Here is an 18193-nt window from a genome sequence, read left to right on the forward strand (position 1 = left end):
AAAGAAATGACAAAGTTGGAAGTTATATTTAAAGGGAAGGTAGAGCAAAAAAGTTTAGGAAATATGCTGCCTGGCCATGTGGCAGAGAAAGAAAAAGCTTTTTCAGGAGAGGAATTCAAGCAGGCTGTGGAGCAACCACTTGCCAGAGAAATTTGCATTATTTAAAAAGGAGGGAAGTGCTGACACAAAAACAGTGGGGAAAAGGTTTCACAGGTATTTCAGAAGTCTCCAAGGCAGCCTCTCCCATCACAGGCCCAGGGGACTAGAAGAGAAGAGTGGTTTTCTGAGCCAGATCCAGGGCCCAGCTGCCTCAGAACACTGCTCCCCTCATCCCCACTGCTCCTGCTTCAGCCAGGGCTCAAAGGGAGCTCATCCTGGTGTTCTATAGTGCACAAGCCACATGCCTCAGTGGCTTACTTTCTGTACAGCCTGCAGAATTGACAGCCATTTAATCCCATTTTCTTACAAATTACCCAGACTCAGGCATTTTGTTATAGCAATACAATATGTCCTAACACAATCAGGAAACTTTAACACAGTCTGGATAACTGTCACACCTATGTGGGCTTGGATGCTGACATATTTGGGTTTTACCCTTTGCTCTATTCTCAAGGCCTGCCATTACCAGATCTAATTCATGTATATATTTTCTTATCCCAATGTGTAGCAGAAAGACACTGTGATTTGCAGGAAACACTCCAAAACTATAGAACAGTGGGGCTGAGGGTGAGCAAAAATCAGAGGTAAGTATGTCACAGGAAAAGGAAATCAAAATTAGTGCTGTCAAAGTCCAAAAACACAAAATATATTCCTCTCTTTTAGGTTTTCTGCAATCTCCATCCAACTTGCCTTCCATGAATAAATATCTGTTTAGAACTTAGGAGAAAACCCAAACCTACCTGGTTCAAAATTTAACGGTATGGTTTGCTTGTTTTGGTTGATAAGTGATGTACTGCACCCCTATGACTGGCTCACTGTTCTTTGCTGCTATATGTGCTATTTCATTTACACTGTGGAAACTGAAGAACAAAACTGGAATGCTATGAACTAGAATCCAAACGAACCTAAAACTGACTTTCCCCTTAAATTAAAATTCAGTCCAGGTTTCCAATGACTGAGCACAGAGCCCCTTCTGAGACAAATATTTCTAAGTTGGGAACATCCTGTGTTGCACAAGTAAACATAACATGTAATATTGATTCAAATCACAGATGAAAAATCTTGAGAAGCCAGATAGCCTGGGTATGCAAAAATGGCACATGCTCAGAATACAATCAGTTTAATTCAACAAATGTTGACTGGGTACCTACTTTGTGCTAGGCACCAAGAAAATGTGACAACTGACCTTGAAACAGTCCTTACAAGGTTAAATAAATCAGTAATCAGAAATGATAAGTTCATTAATATATTTTTGAAACAAATAGCAGCAAAGAGAAACCTTACAAAAACAGTGATTAAGAATACATCACTATGTCAATCAGAATGTTTTTCTCACCTGAAGACCCATCCATATGTCACCTTCAGCTAACTAACCTCAATGACCTATTATCTAAGAAATGTCCTCTCAGACCCGAAAACAGAAGTCGGGTAGAAGCTATGTTACAAGCCAAGCACAAATTCCTAGCAGTATGAGGAGGGAGAAACTCGGTGATGAGAACATCAAATGACGAGAAGTGCAATGATCTGTTCTTCAACAAATGTTGCAAGTTGTTAACACGCTGTGAGCACTACCGCGCTTTTCCCTACAACCGCTAACACACTTTGTGCTTTAAATATACAGGATAGAAACTTCCATAGCACTGTGCTGTCACTGTCTCACCTTTACAAACGAGCCTGCATGTAAATGCTACTGCTTTCTCGTGTTTAGGAATTTAAAGGACTGAAATGAATAAGCATAAAATTAAAAGTCTCAGTAATATTGCCTCAAATGAGAAGCTTGCTCTAGTGGGCTTACAAAAAAGTATTTAACTATTTGATATATCGCTTCCTGTGGCTGTAAGCTATCATTTTTGAACTATAGAGAAAAAATAATAAATATGATTGCTTAAAATAGAGATCTGTAAAGATAATTGAGTGATCATCTGCAAAGTAAAACTCTTGATTAGCATGTGGCATAATTCACAGGCATTAGCAATTCTATTTAATAGATATGGGAATTGGTCTAAGAATTTTTTTCTGACCCATATTGAAATTAAAAAATCACTTAAAAATTGACCTGGTTCAAAAGGTATTACTAGACCATACCTATCTGTATGAAAACGTATCTGTATTGGGGAAAAATACTGATCCCTAGGATCATAAACTTCTATAAGAAAACAGGAGAAAAATCCTTGGAAGCTTGGATTATGTGAAGGTTTTATACATGGAACACAAAAAGCAAGGGCCATGCGAGAACATATGGAAAAAAGGGCCTTCTTCAAAATTAAAAGGCACACACACATAAGAAAGCAAAAGGCAAGCTACAGATTTGAGGGAAAATATTTACAATACAAACACACATGCACAGAGACACCCAAAGGACTTGTACCCAGAATACGTAAGGAACTGAACTTTAGAACTCAGTGATGACACAATCTGCAGTAGAGAGAATAATGGTCCCCCAAAGATGTCCAAGTCTTAATTCCTAGAATCTGTGAATGTTAAATTCCATGGCAACAGGGAATTTGCAAAAGTAAGAATCTTGTGGGGAGGTGACTCTGAATTATCCAGGTGGACTCAATATAATCACAAGGTCCTTATAAGAGGCGGCCAGGAGGGAGAGAGTCAGAGAAGGTGTGAAGAGGAGCGGTGGTCAGAGCCTAGGAAGGGCGACCACTCTAGGAGCTGGAGAGGCAAGGAAACAGTCAATCCCCCACAGCCTCCAGAGAGGAACACCGCCCTGCCAATACCTTCATTTTACCAACTGAGACCAATTCTGGCGTCCAGAACTGTAAGACAATACATTTGTGTTATTTTAAGCCACTGTTTGCGACAATTGATTACAGCAGTAATAAAAGGCTAACATAGCAACTCTTTGGGCAGTTTCTTTAAAAGTTAACTATAAATTTACCATACAATCCTCAGGAAGGAATCAGTCCAGTCCTACATGTTTACCCAAGAAAGGAAAGCCTATGTTTACACGAAGACTTACACACAGCTATTTATGGCAATTTCATTTGTAATAGCTAAAAACTGGGAAGAAGCCAAGACTGTCAATAGGTCAATAGATACTCAACCTGTGGTGCAGCCACACAATGGAATAAAAGGCATAAAAACGATTGGTACACACAATGACATAAATGAGTTCACAAAATTATGCTCAGTGAAAGAAGCCAGATTTAAAAAAGAACACATACTGTATAGTTCTATATAAAATTCTAGGAAATCTGTAATTGTAGAAGCAGACCAGTGGTTCCCTTGGCAGGGGGTCAGAGAGAGGCAGGGGTTGCAGTGGGCTCAAGAAACTTCTGGGGATTGTGGGAAGATCTGTCATCTGGGTGTGGGAATTGTGTCATAGGTAACTGCACGCCAAAACTGGTCACACGATACACTTTATGTGCAGTTTATTGTACTCCAATTAAAACTGCATAAAATTATTTTAAAAAGAAAACCTTATTAGGCTGGGAAAAAATGAACAGTTACAATGTTAATAGAAGTAGCCCTGAATGACAAAAAAATACCATCCACCATCACAACACTAGTAAATGACCCCTGGAGTCCAATGTGAGGAAGTCTTCCTGGGACTTAACTTCCCTTCATAAAACGTGCTTTCTTTATTGATGGAATCCCTGAAGGGGACCCTCCATTAAGCCTTCTTAGGGAGGAGGGGATGCCCATGTTTTGGGGCTCTTGTCCCCAGTGCCATCCTTTCTGCGGCACAGGTGAGCACACAAAGTATGGCGTCATTCCTTCCATGGAGCTTCAGCATGCCCTCCCTCCACGCCCACACACTGCAGGCTAAAAGCAGGCCCCACTACTGTTTTAATTTTAATTATGGTGGAGGTGGGATTGAAGGGATAATTTAAGAGCAAGGTACCCTAGTTGACAGAGGGTGACAGCCTGTCCCAAACACAGAGAACAAGGAGGCTCCCAGAGAGAAAAGACCCAAAGGTAGGTGGCCAACGGGCATAGGCATATCGGGAGGGGCCTGGGGTCAGTGTGAAGGCTTTCTAACTAGCATGCAGTGTGCCAGGGAACCCCCTGCAACCATAAGGAGGGTGGGTCTCTAGCTTGGGAGAATAACTGTTGATTTGGATTTATAAATTCAGGAGAGCGACCATATCTTTAAGTTGAGCTATTCAACAGAGAGAGTCTTAAATCCTGTAGATATTGGTGTTAAAGAATATGTTAGCTGGGGGCTGTGGCTCATGCCTATAATTTCGGGCACTTGGGAAACTGTGGCAAGGAGGATCGCTCGAGACAAGGAGTTCGAGACCAGCCAGGACAATATAGCGAGACCCTGTCCCTACAAAAAAAAATTTAAAAATTAGCTGGGTGTGGTAGCATGCGCCTCTGGTCCCAGCTACTCGGGGAGCTGAGGTGAGAGAACGGTTGAGCCCAGGAGTTTGAGGCTACAGTCAGCTATGGTTGTACCACTGCATTGTACTCTAGCCTGTGCAACAGAGTAAGACCCTCTCTCAAAAAAAAAAAAAAGTGTGTGTGTGTATGTATGTGTGTGTGTGTGTTTACATTCATTTGCACAAAAGCCTGATAACCATAAAGAAGAGGAAAAAGCCCAGGATACTGAATAATACTGCTATGTATATGCATATTGTTCTCTCTCTCATTTAAAAGCACATATTTGGCAGTACATGACATGTGCAAAAAGAACTTTTAATTTTTCTGGTCACAGAGATGAATTGGCTCTCCTTTCCTGTGTACCTCCTTTCCTTCTCGCTTTTCCTACATGGATTTTTTTCAAAGCAGAATCTCAGACCGTGCAGATGCTAATCAAAGAATGCTTTCCTGTTTCCTTTAAGGCGGCAGCAGGTATGTGATGAAATAACAGATTGATACGCTTTGTAACCTCCCCCTGCCCCTGTTTTGAATCTGGGCTCCACCAGCAAGAAGTCACCCTGTTGAAGCTTTTTTCCAGGGCAAACAGCTGTCCCGGGCAATCGCTCTGAGTATTAGGGATGACTTATAAAGACTGTGTGGACACAGCTGGTTCAGATTCAGATTCTCATCACGCAATTATATGCGACTTTCTCTGAACAGACCTCCCCAGGTCAAACTCACTTGAGATTATTACTGGAGTTACGTTATGAGTTTGTATATATTTTCCTTCTCAACATACTTTCAGTATTTGAATAAAGATTAATGAATCAAAGTTCTAACTTGAAGTATTTATACCAAAAATTGTTACAAAGTTTTACTTTATTTTTTGTTCTGGAAACTATCAAGCCAGATTTGGAAACACGTAAAAATGGAACATTTTTTATCCAGGGTTTTCTGGGGTCTCATTATCCAATAACCAATTAAAAAACGTCTCTGGTGATCTTTCTAAATTATGCTTAGTTACCTTAAAATGAGATAAAGGACAAGGATGCTATAACACTTATTTTTTATACTTTAAGGCAATGGCTCACAACTGGGCTTTGCTTTTGCCCATTGGGAGATATTAAACACAGTATAAACGTATGTTTTGTTTGTAAATCAAATTTTGCACGAAGTGAAATTGTAAGTGTTGATGGGCAAACAAGGTATAAACATGTAATCTGTATGACAACAGCAACAGAAATAAGAGAGTCGGAAATGGAACTATATAGGAGCAAAGGTTTGTGAACTACTTAAAATAAGTTGTTAAGATGTTTATCATAGTCCACAGAGCAATCACTAAGAAATACAGTAAAATAAAGGACAGAATAATTAAAATGGCACACTAGAAAATAAAGTTTAAAAAGGCAGTAATAAAGAAATAAGGTAACAAGAAAACTTAACATAGAAAACAACAGCATGCTGCACATAAATTCTGTCTTACCAATAATCGCATTATATGTAAATAGATTAAAAATGCCAATTAAAAGGTAGAGATTGGAAGAATGGATTTAAAAAAGACATGATCTAACTATATGATACCTACAATAGAGATACAATTTAGACCAAATGGTACAAAAGGATTGAAAATAAAATGATGGAAATGATACTCCTTGCAAACAACAGCCCAAAGAGAGCTGAAGTAGCTATAGTAATATCAGACAAAGTAGACTTAGGAGAAACCATTTCACTAAAAAAACCAAACAATTTTAATAGAAACATTTTATAGTGATAAAGGTTACCCCATCAAGAAGATGCAACAATTATAAACATATATGAACTTAACCACAGAGCCCCAAAACACAAGCAGCAAAAACTGTCAAAACTGAAAGGGGATATAGCTGATTCCAACAATAGTAGCTGGAAACTTCAATGCCACACTTGACAATGGACAGAACAATTAGAAGATTAACAAATACAAGACTTGATTTAATCCACTTACACACTGTAAACCATTAAAATTTGACAGACATTTATACAAAACTGACCCAATAACAGAATATACATTATTCTTAAGTGCACGTGGAAAATTATCTAGAATAGCCATATGCTGGGCCATAAGTCTCAATAAGTTTACAAAGAAGTGAAATCATATATTTTCCCAATCAACAATGAAATTAGAAATGAGTAACTGAAGAAAACATGGGAAATTCACAAATAATGTGGAAATTAAACAACATACTCCTAAAAATTTGTGGGTCAAAGATGAAATTATGAGAGAAATTAAATGATACTTTGAGAATAAAAATGGAAACACAACATACCAAAACTTATGGGATGCAGCAAAAGCAGTGCATGGAGGGAAATTATGGCTACAAATGCCTGCACTAAGAAAGTATGCTCAAAGAGGTGAAACAGTGCTAGCTTTGAAGATGAGTCAAGACATGTGGGTGGCCTCTAATAGTTGGAAAAGGCAAGAAAAGATTCTCCATTAGAGCCTCCAGAAACAAACACAGCCCTGCCAACACCCAGTTTTACCAAGAGATTGGTAAAATCAGGCCTCAGTTTGTGGTAATTTGTTAGAGCAGCAATAGAAATAGAAGGCGTTTAAGAAACTTTGGCTATCTTGCGGCCGGGCACGGTGGCTCACACCTGTAATCCCAGCACTTTGGGAGGCTGAGGTGGGTGGATCACGAGGTCAGGAGATGAAGACCACCCTGGCTAACACGGTGAAACCCTGTCTCTACTAAAAAATACAAAAAAATTATCCGGGCGTGGTGGCAGGCGCCTGTAGTCCCAGCTACTCGGGAGGCTAAGGCAGGAGAACAGCGTGAACCCAGGAGGCAGAGCTTGCAGTGAGCGGAGATCACGCCACTGCACTCCAGCCTGGGCGACAGAGCCAGACTCCGTCTCAAAAAAAAAAAAAAAAAAAAAGAAACTTTGGCTATCTTTTTGTTTTTCCCTAATCGGGGTACTGTACAATGACTTTCAAACATATTTAAAAAAATAGAAATAAAAATAAACTTTTAAACGTTTCATTCACAACCTAAAGTCAATGAGGGCCTATAGGCAGAGTTTACAGAACTATGTGTGACAATTTCTCTGAGGCAGCTCACCAGTTTACTAAAAAACAGCACACTATAGTCCTCACAAAATGAAAACAAACCGCAGCATGCTACGCCTTCGTTATTGCTACAGAATAACACATATGTATAAATACTATTAATCATTTTTTTTCCATTTCCTATTGATGCACCATGATGCTTCCATTTAGCTAATGGCAATAATCTAAATTTTTTTTATTTTAAGAGTTAAATATACAAACAGAGAGCTCTAGATGAATGTCACTTTGCCTAAATCCTTCCCAGAGCTAGTTTCCCAGTGTCTGAGGCATTACACATTAATGCCGAACCCACATATCCCTAGGCCTTTTGAATTAATGAAAACCAGCAACTGTCCTCCACAACATGCACAAAGGCTTTAAAGATCATCTTTCCTACCAAAACTCAAATCACTTCTATTCTTTTTCAGTGAAGGTGAGAGGCCCTTCACTACTCTTCCGTTTCTATCTGTATCAGTCGTTTTCACGCTGCTGATAAAGACATACCTGAGAATAAGTAATTTATAAAGAAAAAGAGGTTTAATGGACTCACAGTTCCACATGGCTGGGGAGGCCTCACAATCATGGCAGAAGATGAAAGGCACATCTCACTTGGCAGCAGACATGAGAGCAAGCTTGTGCAGGAAAACTCCTTTTTATAAAACTACCAGATCTCATGAGACTTACTCACTATCACGAGAACAGCACGGGAAAGACCTGCCCCCATGATTCAATTACCTCCCACTGGGTCCCTCCCACAATACACGGGAATTGTGGGAGCTACAATTCAAGACGAGATTTGGGTGGGGACACAGCCAAACCCTATCACTATCCTTACTCTTAGCATTCCCTATCAATGGCCTGTTAGGAATTACCACCAGGGATATATGCATATATATGAAGACAATGCCAAAATTACATTTTTAAAAAATTTCGGGCAATGTAAATCATCATGAAATATAAGAAAAACATTAAGAATATAAACAGTGATACACAGTACAAAGTGCTTCTCTCCTAAAGACACATGGGTGACCACATCACAGGAATATTTCTTTAGCTGTTATGCTTTTGGTTCACTTATTTTTGTGTGCTGGTGGGGTGGAGGAATGTCAGAAAATTCAGCTGTAAAAACATGATAGGAGCTGAGATTGGAGAAACTTCTCTGGTGATCCTCTAGCTGAACAGTCCTGGGCCATTTGCTGCCCACCTTCCTGGAAAGGTCTGCCCAGAAATTCAGGAAAACACTGGTCCAGATGGCTTGATCCTTCACACAATCAAAAATCTTAAATTCTTGGGACTACAAATTTGCTAGGGCCGCCATGACAAAATAACACAAAATGGGTGGCTTAAATAGAAATTAATTTTCTTGCAATTCTGGAGGCTGGAAGTCTACGATCAGAGTCGGGCAGCAGGGTTGGTCTCTTCTGAGGCCTCTGTCCTTGGCTGGTAGATGCCGTCCTCTCCCTGTGTCCTCACGTGGTTGTCCGTGGTGTGTCTGTGTCCTAATCACCTCTTATAAGGACACCACTTCCATTGGATTAGGACGTCGTTTAGCCCTTTAAAGACCTATCTCCAAATACAGTCACATTCTGAGGTCCTGGGGTTTGGCCTCCACCACACAAGTTTGAGGGGGACACGACAGCCCATAACACTGGGTTATTCATCTGCTTAGTTTTTTTTATTTTTTTTTTATATAAAAGGCAAGAGCAGTTTGTTAATGGAAGGTGTTATCTTAACATGGGGAAAGGATAAAGAAAATCACTCAGAAATAAGGACTAAGATCCTTTTTTAAAGAATACATATTTGTATATGTGTAAATTGGTTCAACTATCTCAGATTTTATGTATCTAATTCTACCTAGGATCTCTCAAAAGAGCCAAAAAGCATAGGGTATGGTTCCTGCTATGCAGAGTGTACCTCTGGTACCCAAAGTAGCAAAGTGGGAATTATATTGACAAAAGGAGGCATAGCTTGGTAACTGCAGGCACAGGTCAATTTACCAAGCCTTCCACACATGGGGGCACTGAAGGATGAGGACTCAGAAATGCTCACTCCCATTCTCAAAGAGCAACTGACCTTTATTCCACAACTCCAATTACCAGGGAAGGACAGCTGGTAAGAGACCACCTTTTCTTTGAACAACTAGGGGCTTGGCAGACAAATAATTAAGGCTAGCACAATGTTCTATGTCAGTAATGTGGCCCTATGAGGTGTTACTGTCAAACTACATGAAAGATATACAGAATTCAATCAGATATCCTTTTAATAGCTGTACCTACGACTTGTACTGACCTGAGAGAGTATAATGCAAGAGTGGAGAATTCTTCTCAAGTTCAAAGATTATTGGAGTTAGGTGGAAAGATATTTACTTATTTTAAGAAATGAAAACTCTAATCACCTGCATGGGAATGTAAAGTACCTGGGAAGGAACTGTTTTCCTTAATGAACAGATAAGATATCTCTCAACTCCCAAATCATTTAGAGGGATGTTTAAAAGCAGCAAGACCACTGAATACATTGTCTGTGTTACTTATTATTTTATTACTTGTACTCTTTAATTGAATTTGGCCTATGAGAACAAAAATGCTAATAAATAATCATTTAAATGCATACCTGAATTATTTACATATGCAATTCAAGACATGATCAGAATGATGTTGAAATATTAAGAATTTTAGGTTCATCATTTTTATAAACTTATTATGCTTAAGATGATTATTGACTATTTAAAATAGTTTCCTTCTTTAATTCAGACAACTGAAGGACTCAACAAAGAAATAAAATAGAGTTTTGTAAGTGTGACTTAACAGTATAAAGGTGAAGTTTACGAAGAAATTGTAAAGGTTGAGACTCAAACACTGTTATGGCCTCTGAACAGTGACTGTTAACATTTACCAGATTTTTTGTTTTTGGTAACAGAGTCTCACTCTGTCACCCAGACTGGAGTGCAGTGGCGTGATCTTGGCTCACTGCAACCTCCACCTTCTGGGTTCAAGCGATTCTCATGCCTCAGCCTCCCGAGTAGCTGGGATTACAGGTGGGCACCACCACACCCAGCTAATTTTTGTATTTTTTGTAGAGACAGGGTTTCGCCATGTTGCCCAGGCTGGTCTTGAACTCCTGGGCTCGAGTGATCCACCTGCCTCAGCCTCCCAAAGTGCTGGGATTACAGGTGTGAGCCACCACGCCCAGCCAACATTTACTAGATTTATAAGCAGAATAAGCAGAAAGTAAAAGCTTAGGGAAAAGAAAGTGTTTGAATCTAACTTTAATAGTTTATAAATGTTTAGAATTAAAGGGTAGTGGTGAACTCAGGACACAAGAAGTCCTACAGCAATACTAAGCACCCACAGTACACCATGCCTGCGTGTGTAAGCTCATCAGAAAGCAGAGAATGAAAAAGGGCTGGAGACCCAATGGCATAGGCGGCAGAGTTGCTGCCCTAGAGAATTACACTCCTGGCATTCCAAGCTGGTACCCAAACAGTTTCCCATAAGAAATAAGAGGTGGTCAGGGACATTTGGAATCAAGCCAGCTCTTCAGGTGCATAAGGGTTGTGTGAACATGGGAGTGGGTATCTAACCTCTAGTTTTAATGTTTCTATCTGGGGAAATGTGTTCTAACTATCCAAGTACTGCACAACAAATTTATCTTACGTTCTGTGTTTACATTCTAGTGTAGATACTAATGAATGATTTTGCAGACAAAAATCAGGCAGCCATCAGATGAAACAGCGGGGGCCCAAGATGCTTAACCCATAAATAAGCAAGAATTCGTATTTTTTATATGAGATTATAAATCTCTAGCCAAATCCCCCTCAATGTCTCTTTTCTGTTATTAGTTACTATGAATAAAGTACAATTGCACTTAAATGCAGCTGGTTTGTGAGCTCCTGCAGGTGAAATTACAAGTTAAAACATAGTCCTCATGGGGGAGGAAAGGACCGAAAGTACCCTTAGCCTTCAGGCAACCATTGCTTAGAACGTAATTAGAGAATGCAAGTATATGGGAAAGAGGTGCTAGGATATAATTAGTTATACCACAACATTTCATTAACAACATTTAATAACATTTAAAGATCATAGGGCACATACAAAATAATATGCCTTCTTCCTTTCCATTTCGTATTCTCAAACTGGCTGCACTATATAGAAAATGAGGTGTGGAGAGAAGGGGATCTAATATATTGGCTCCATCTAGTCCCTGCTCTGTCATGTAACATGTACCCATCCATTCAAGGAGATAAAAATTACCTGAAGCTTCTCTGTCAATACATATGCCATATTGGGCCCGTGTTCTGAATGTTGAGACTCCAGCAGTCAACACAACAGGCCTAGAGCCTGACCTCCATAGAGGACACGTTGTAGAACCCAAGGTTGCTCAGCATTTTGCTGCCAGCCCCAACAGTATGAGGCACAGCTCTTCTCTGCCTTTGTGCCGTGAGCATTCTCATACCTGAGGGGATATTCCCTGAAGGCGAGAGGAATGGGATGCAACAACAGTGACTAGTGACCATCGCCTCTCAGGGAAATGCCATTTAGTAATTTATCATTTTATTGTATAACTCTCTGAACTTTTATCTTAGAATATGATTTCATTCCTTATTCAAAAACACTGACCTTTTAAAGATCTCACATCTGGGCAAGAGAACTTTAATGAAGGCAAAGGAAGGAGCCATCCTAACCTTCCTTACTACTAGAAATGTCATACTCAGACAGCACACAGCATGCAGGGCACCGTCCCGCTCTAACAAAAATCGAAAGGGAAAGGAGAATGGCTGGGTATAAAACTACATACTAGAATATGTGACATGGAGCACCACCCCACAAATGGTTATTTTCCATGTTAATCCCCGGCATGGTGAGTGGAGTCCAAAGGTTATTCCAGAGCACCTTCTTTTCACTCCCATCTCTGGAAAATCAACTGTGTTTGGAAATCATGGTGCATCCCATGGCTAAATAAGCTCCCTACCCCAGGAAGGGGGGCTGGGCCCTCTACTTCTCCCTGACCTTCACAACCCAGCTTGGATGAGAAAAGTAGAAGGGAGTAGAACAAAATGACTTCAAAGTTGTGAATTCTGCACCATTACGTGTCAGCAATGATTAAGCCTGAAGTGGCAGGCTTTGACGTGGGGTTGGGGGGATTTAGGTTTTGATGTAGGGTTAGGAGGAATTTGGAGGCTGACTGGAGAATGACCAAGGATACAGAGCTCCTCCCTTTGTATCAGAGTTGCACATACCACAAACACACACACACACACACGGAGGAGGAGGACAAAACATGGTGGGCATGGTGGACCAAATAAGCTAAATTTCCAGACCCTTCCTAGGCTAATTATCCAACTCTGTGTGTGCATGTATTCTCTCTGAGGAAGGGGACTTAGAAATAAGTTTAAAATGGCTTCCAGGGGCCAGGCACAGTGGCTCACACCTGTAATCCCAGCACTTTAGGAGGCCGAGGCAGGCGGATCACTTGAGTCCAGAAGTCTGAGACCAGCTTGGGCAACATGGCAAAACCCTGTCTCTACTAAAAAATACAAAAATTAGCCAGGTGCACAGCTCGAGACCAGCCTGGGTAACATGGCAAAACCCCGTCTCTACTAAAAATACAATAATTAGCCAGGGGCAGCGGTGCACACCAGTAGTCCCAGCTACTTGGGAGGCTGAGGCAGGAGGATCACTTGAGCCTGGGAGGCAGAGATTGCAATGAGCCGAGATTGTGCCACTGCACTCTAGCCTGGGCAACAGAATGAGACTCTGTCTCTAAAAATAATAATAATAATAAAAGTAAAAAATAAAATGGCTTCTAGGTACCATAGCTGTTCCAAGACAAGTGTAGGTCGATGGCCACCTATGTCAGTTTTCTTCATGGGTTAACAGCACCAAGAGTTTTGTTTGTCTTAAATGGGAAATCATGGTTGTTTCCATCAATGCTGTCAACCTGAGGTGCCCGGTCTTTCCGTTTCCTGAAACTCAACATGTCCAAATGCCTAAAATGGAACTCATCCCTATTTTCAGGCCTCACGGCTTCCTCTATCTCAACTTCAGGACAAGTCACTGCTATTCACCTGCCTTCTCCCTCCCATCCCTCTATGCCCAGCTGTCAGCTGAATGGCCTCTGAATCAGCCACTTCTCTTCCTTTCATTCCAACCTACAGGTCCTTGTAGTCGGTTGAAGGGTGGCTCCCAAAAATATATGTCCACGTCCTAATCCCTAGGGCCTGAGAATCGGACCTTATTTGGAAAAAAGACCTTTGCAGATGTGATTAAGTGAAGGATCTGGAGATGTGGCGCTCTGTATTATCCCGGTGGGCCCTATATCCAATGGCAGGGGTCCTTATTTATAAGAGACAAAAGGAGAGAAGAGAAGGCCACGTGGAGAGAAGCCGAGACCAGAGCGATGCAGCTACAAGCCAAGGAAAAACGCAGCCCTGCTGATATCCTGACTTCCAACTTCTTATCTCCAGAGCTGAGATAAAGTAATCTCCTGTTGTTTTAGGCCCCCCAGTTTGTGGGAAACTCATGCAGTCCTTCTATCGTTCATCTGGACAATGGCAACAGCCTTCTACCAGTCTCCAGTGTGGAAGTGCCAACAGTCCACATAATCAGAAGCACCCTTCTAGACATCGTGTGCTCGCCAGGTTGTATGATGGCTACGAGATAAAATGTGAATTCCTTAGCCTGGCACAGGGCTCGCCGCCATCTGCCCTTGGCAGGCCTTTCTACCTGTGCTCCGCCTCTCACCGAGTCCTCTTGGCCTGAAATACCCTCAGTCCTTCCTCCTCCACCTCAGTGACTCCCCAACCCCACCCGTGGCTCATTTGGGATGTGTGTGCTCTGCTGTGAGGTACATCCGACTGGCCAACTTCCTTTTCCTGGTTCCCAAGAAAATCGAGTTGTCTCTAGCAGATGAATGATGATAATGTAGAAGAAGAGATCATGTCCACCTCCCCCTATACAAATTACAGCACCCCTGCTTGGCTACCTGCATTGCTCTAGGACTTCAAGTGGGCAACTTTACAGGCTTTTATCAGGCTGCTGTCAGAGGAGCAAGGTCACCACAACTGGTTTAACAAGATGAGGGCTGAGATAAGGCTAGAGCTTCCAGAAAGGAAGAAGTCATGGAGCCACACCCGGGAATAACTCACATATTTGCATTAAGAATGCAGAAGCAACGCCCAGGAGAGGGCAGCACTGACAACACACACAAAGTCTAAGGTCATTTTGAACCACAAGAACAATGCTTCTCTTAGAAAGTACTTAAGGGCCAGTTTATGACCAAATTCCTTTGACAAAGGAATCTAGGAAAATACACTAAGAGGAAAACATCCAAAAACATCCTGGTGAAGGCTATGCTCTCACCAAAGCCACCTCATCCAAATACACCTGGGCCCCAGAACTCTGCGATTTCACCCACATGAGCAACAAAACCCCACAGCCACCACTGATCTCACTGCAGGTAACCAACAGAACTGCACGTGGTAAAGGTTCTCAGTAAATATTGCTATTAGATCAGAAAAAAGCCTGAGAGCCTGAAGCAGGAAATGGCAGCTGGAATGACACAGAAGTGGCTTTGAAATATTTGTAAATCAGCAGGTGCTTGGAAGGTGTGGGTGGGGATGGCAAGGAATTGAAGACTGGAAGATAACTCCCAGCATCTGCTGTGGGGCTTCTGGGGTTTGCTGCCTGGTGTGGAATGCAGGAAAAGAGCAGATCTGGCCCCTTTTAAAATACCATTGTATTTTAAAGAGGCAGCCAAGAGTTGCCTCTTGGCCAAGTGGGTAGGAAGAGCCTGTGGTCACTGGGAAACATAGACGGGAACTCAAAAGAGCAGAGGCCTGGCCAGGGAGGTCAAGGGGTCATCAGAGCAGAAGCATGTGCCGAAGCCATGAGCTCAGAAGAGGTCTCCACAAGAGGAGAGGGCCCACAACAAAGCCATAGGGACGCCAAACAGGCACCAGGAGGAAGAGAAAGCTATGGGGAAGCCGGAAGAGGAACCATCCATGAAGCCAAAGAGAAAGATTTCCAAGGAGGGTGCAGAAGCAGCAAAGGAAGCCGGGAGTTCTGGCAATTTAAGAAAAGGGTGCCCTCTGCATCTAGCAGCATGGACGTCACTGCTACCTCTGTCAGAACAATTTCTGTGAGTGGTAAGGCCAAAAAGCCAGCTCACAGCGAGGGAAGGAAAATGGGGGAGTGAGTTCAGCAAACGTAGCCCACTTTGGCAAGATGCTTGGCTGAGAAGGGAGGCAGAAAGACAGACAAGCCAGTTTCAATACACGTCCTTAAAATAGGGGCACTCAGTAGTCCCAGCCAGCAGAAGCAATAAACACAGCAACAGGTACAGTAGTCCCAGCCAGCAGAAGCAATAAACACAGCAACAGGTACACGGCATTTATTATTCTGTATTATAGATGTGATCATATAAAGATGTTAATTTCTTCAGGCTACTTCACAGAAGTCCCGTCCCCTCCCTATGAGAGGATATGAACTTGATCTCAGCATAAACCCTAATGGTATAAGGGGATGCATAACATGTGCAGATGGTTACATCTCTGTTGCAAAATCATGTTAAACAGCGCAATAGGGACCGTGGGTCAGATATGAACTGAACATGTTCTTTAATCTGATTATATTTTGGTAAGCATCCGATATCCTGGAAGATGTCACACATTGCCTGTGATATGCTGCAAACCATATTCGGGGACACAGAGGATGGGTAATTTTATCAAATCAGTACAGCAAGTAAGTTGTCAATGAGATGGGCCAGGCTTCAGTTACCAATGCAGCTAATGTTTCACCTAAGCTAAAGTGGTTTTGGGCTATCAGTAGAGCCTCTCAATCATCAATGAGATAAAATTAAATCACTAGATGTCAGCTGGTGAGAATTTTAGTATCTACAATTGTACCTGTACCTGTGAGGGCTGGCAAAAGTATCAACAAATGGTACCAAGACTGCTGGTAACTCTAAGTGATGAAGCGCCCAGGTGTAGAAGTTAGAAGTGCTTGATTTTCACTGGGATTTTCCAACTATTAATAGCTCCCCGGGTTGTCCTGTCTCAGTTTCACTGTAGACAGGACAAGTCGCCTCAATTCTAAATCTCATATCTGATTACGATTTCACTTTAAAGAGCTTGTCATGTAAGCATACCATATCAAAAGCTGATGAGTAGTCAGCAAAATGCCAGTACTAAACACAGAGTAGCAAATGGCAAAAAGTAAGCTAGACCTTCATGTCGACAGGTATTGTAATGGCAAAAAACCGTCATTACTTTAGCACCAACCTAAATAGGAGTCACACAAAAAGAAAAAGCAGATATAAGGATCTACTTAACCAAAGGAAATGCTTTATGTTAAGATAAACGAGGCAAATAAGAGATGCAGAAAGAAAATAAGAATGCACTAAAGCACTGTATTGAAATCAGCAAAATGTTTAGTATTTAATGAAATCCATGATTATTTGAGGCCAGAACAGAAATGTGTAACACTTTGCTGAACAAAATGTTTCTACGATAACCAAATAATTTTCCTTTTAAAAAGCAAGAGTTAAAAGGTTTCTAAGCTACTGAAATTGAGGTAAATAAGGGAAAGAGAAGTCTGTGTATGAACAGGTAACCTCCAGGGCTCTAATGGCAGGGATACAACTGGGTCCAAGAGAACATACATGAGATGTGGGCAGCACTTCAGGAAGTCATTTCATCTCATCACTCAGTTCAAGCTCCGACCTCCAGTTTCCTAAGACCTTGGTAGCCTCAGAGTAAAAAGGGATGACACAGATCCAGGAGGCAGAAGTCAGCTGAGAGGTGCAGTGAGAGCCCAGTCACAGGAGCCCCTCGGGATCAGCTATAAGGCTGCTTAAGAGCATTTTCTGTCATGTCCCATCAGCATATGACATGACACACAGGTACCAGTGGCTACTCTTTGAAGAATTTTAGAAAGCTTTTATTCCTTTTATAAGCATGATGCCCTGACAAAATATCAGCTTCCAATTAAGACATCATCAAAAGACAATTTTCTTGACATCTGTCTATAAATCCTGTAGACATTTGTCTACAAATCTGCACTGTGAGAAAGGAGGAACTGAAAAATGAACACTAGGAAATGGGACTCTTCCTTCAGAATGTTTTCTGCTATAATACACATTGCAAGGAATGCATTGCCACCGTAATGTTCAAGAGAGCTGAAGGTTCTGAAACTATTTCTTTCATATCTCTAACATGAATTGTCTTAAGATGCATGCTTTACATTCTTGTCTCTTAAACAGAATTAACTGATTACTACTTAATACTACTTTTGGGGTTGTTTTTAGTGGTTCATACTTAAGACTTAATCTTCCCTTTCCTATTTTAACTTTTCAAGTATACAGAAGAATCTATAGTAGCATAGGAAACATCTACAGACCCTATACCTGCATGCAACACACCTGAAAATATACAGATGCCCTAACTCTTCATTCCTCTAGCTCTCTGCACATTTCTCCTAAGAATGACACTCTCCTACGCAGCCATAATACCACCGCCAAACCCAGGCAAATCAGCAATATTTCATAGTACCCTCTAAATACTCAGCACACATCACAGCTCTCCAATTGTCACAAAAATGTCTTTCATAGATTTTTTTCCAAAATCTAAGGTCCACTGAA

General features: G+C 41.4%; 1 protein-coding gene across 5 annotated transcripts in view; it reads right to left on the bottom strand.

Annotated features, from left to right (window-relative positions):
• The window catches only part of PUDP (pseudouridine 5'-phosphatase), a 105706-nt gene that overhangs the window by 75423 nt on the left and 12090 nt on the right, over positions 1 to 18193 (bottom strand). The window lies entirely within an intron of this gene.

This window comes from Theropithecus gelada, chromosome X (assembly GCF_003255815.1).
Source record: "Theropithecus gelada isolate Dixy chromosome X, Tgel_1.0, whole genome shotgun sequence".
In the NCBI taxonomy this organism is placed as follows: Eukaryota; Metazoa; Chordata; class Mammalia; order Primates; family Cercopithecidae; genus Theropithecus; species Theropithecus gelada.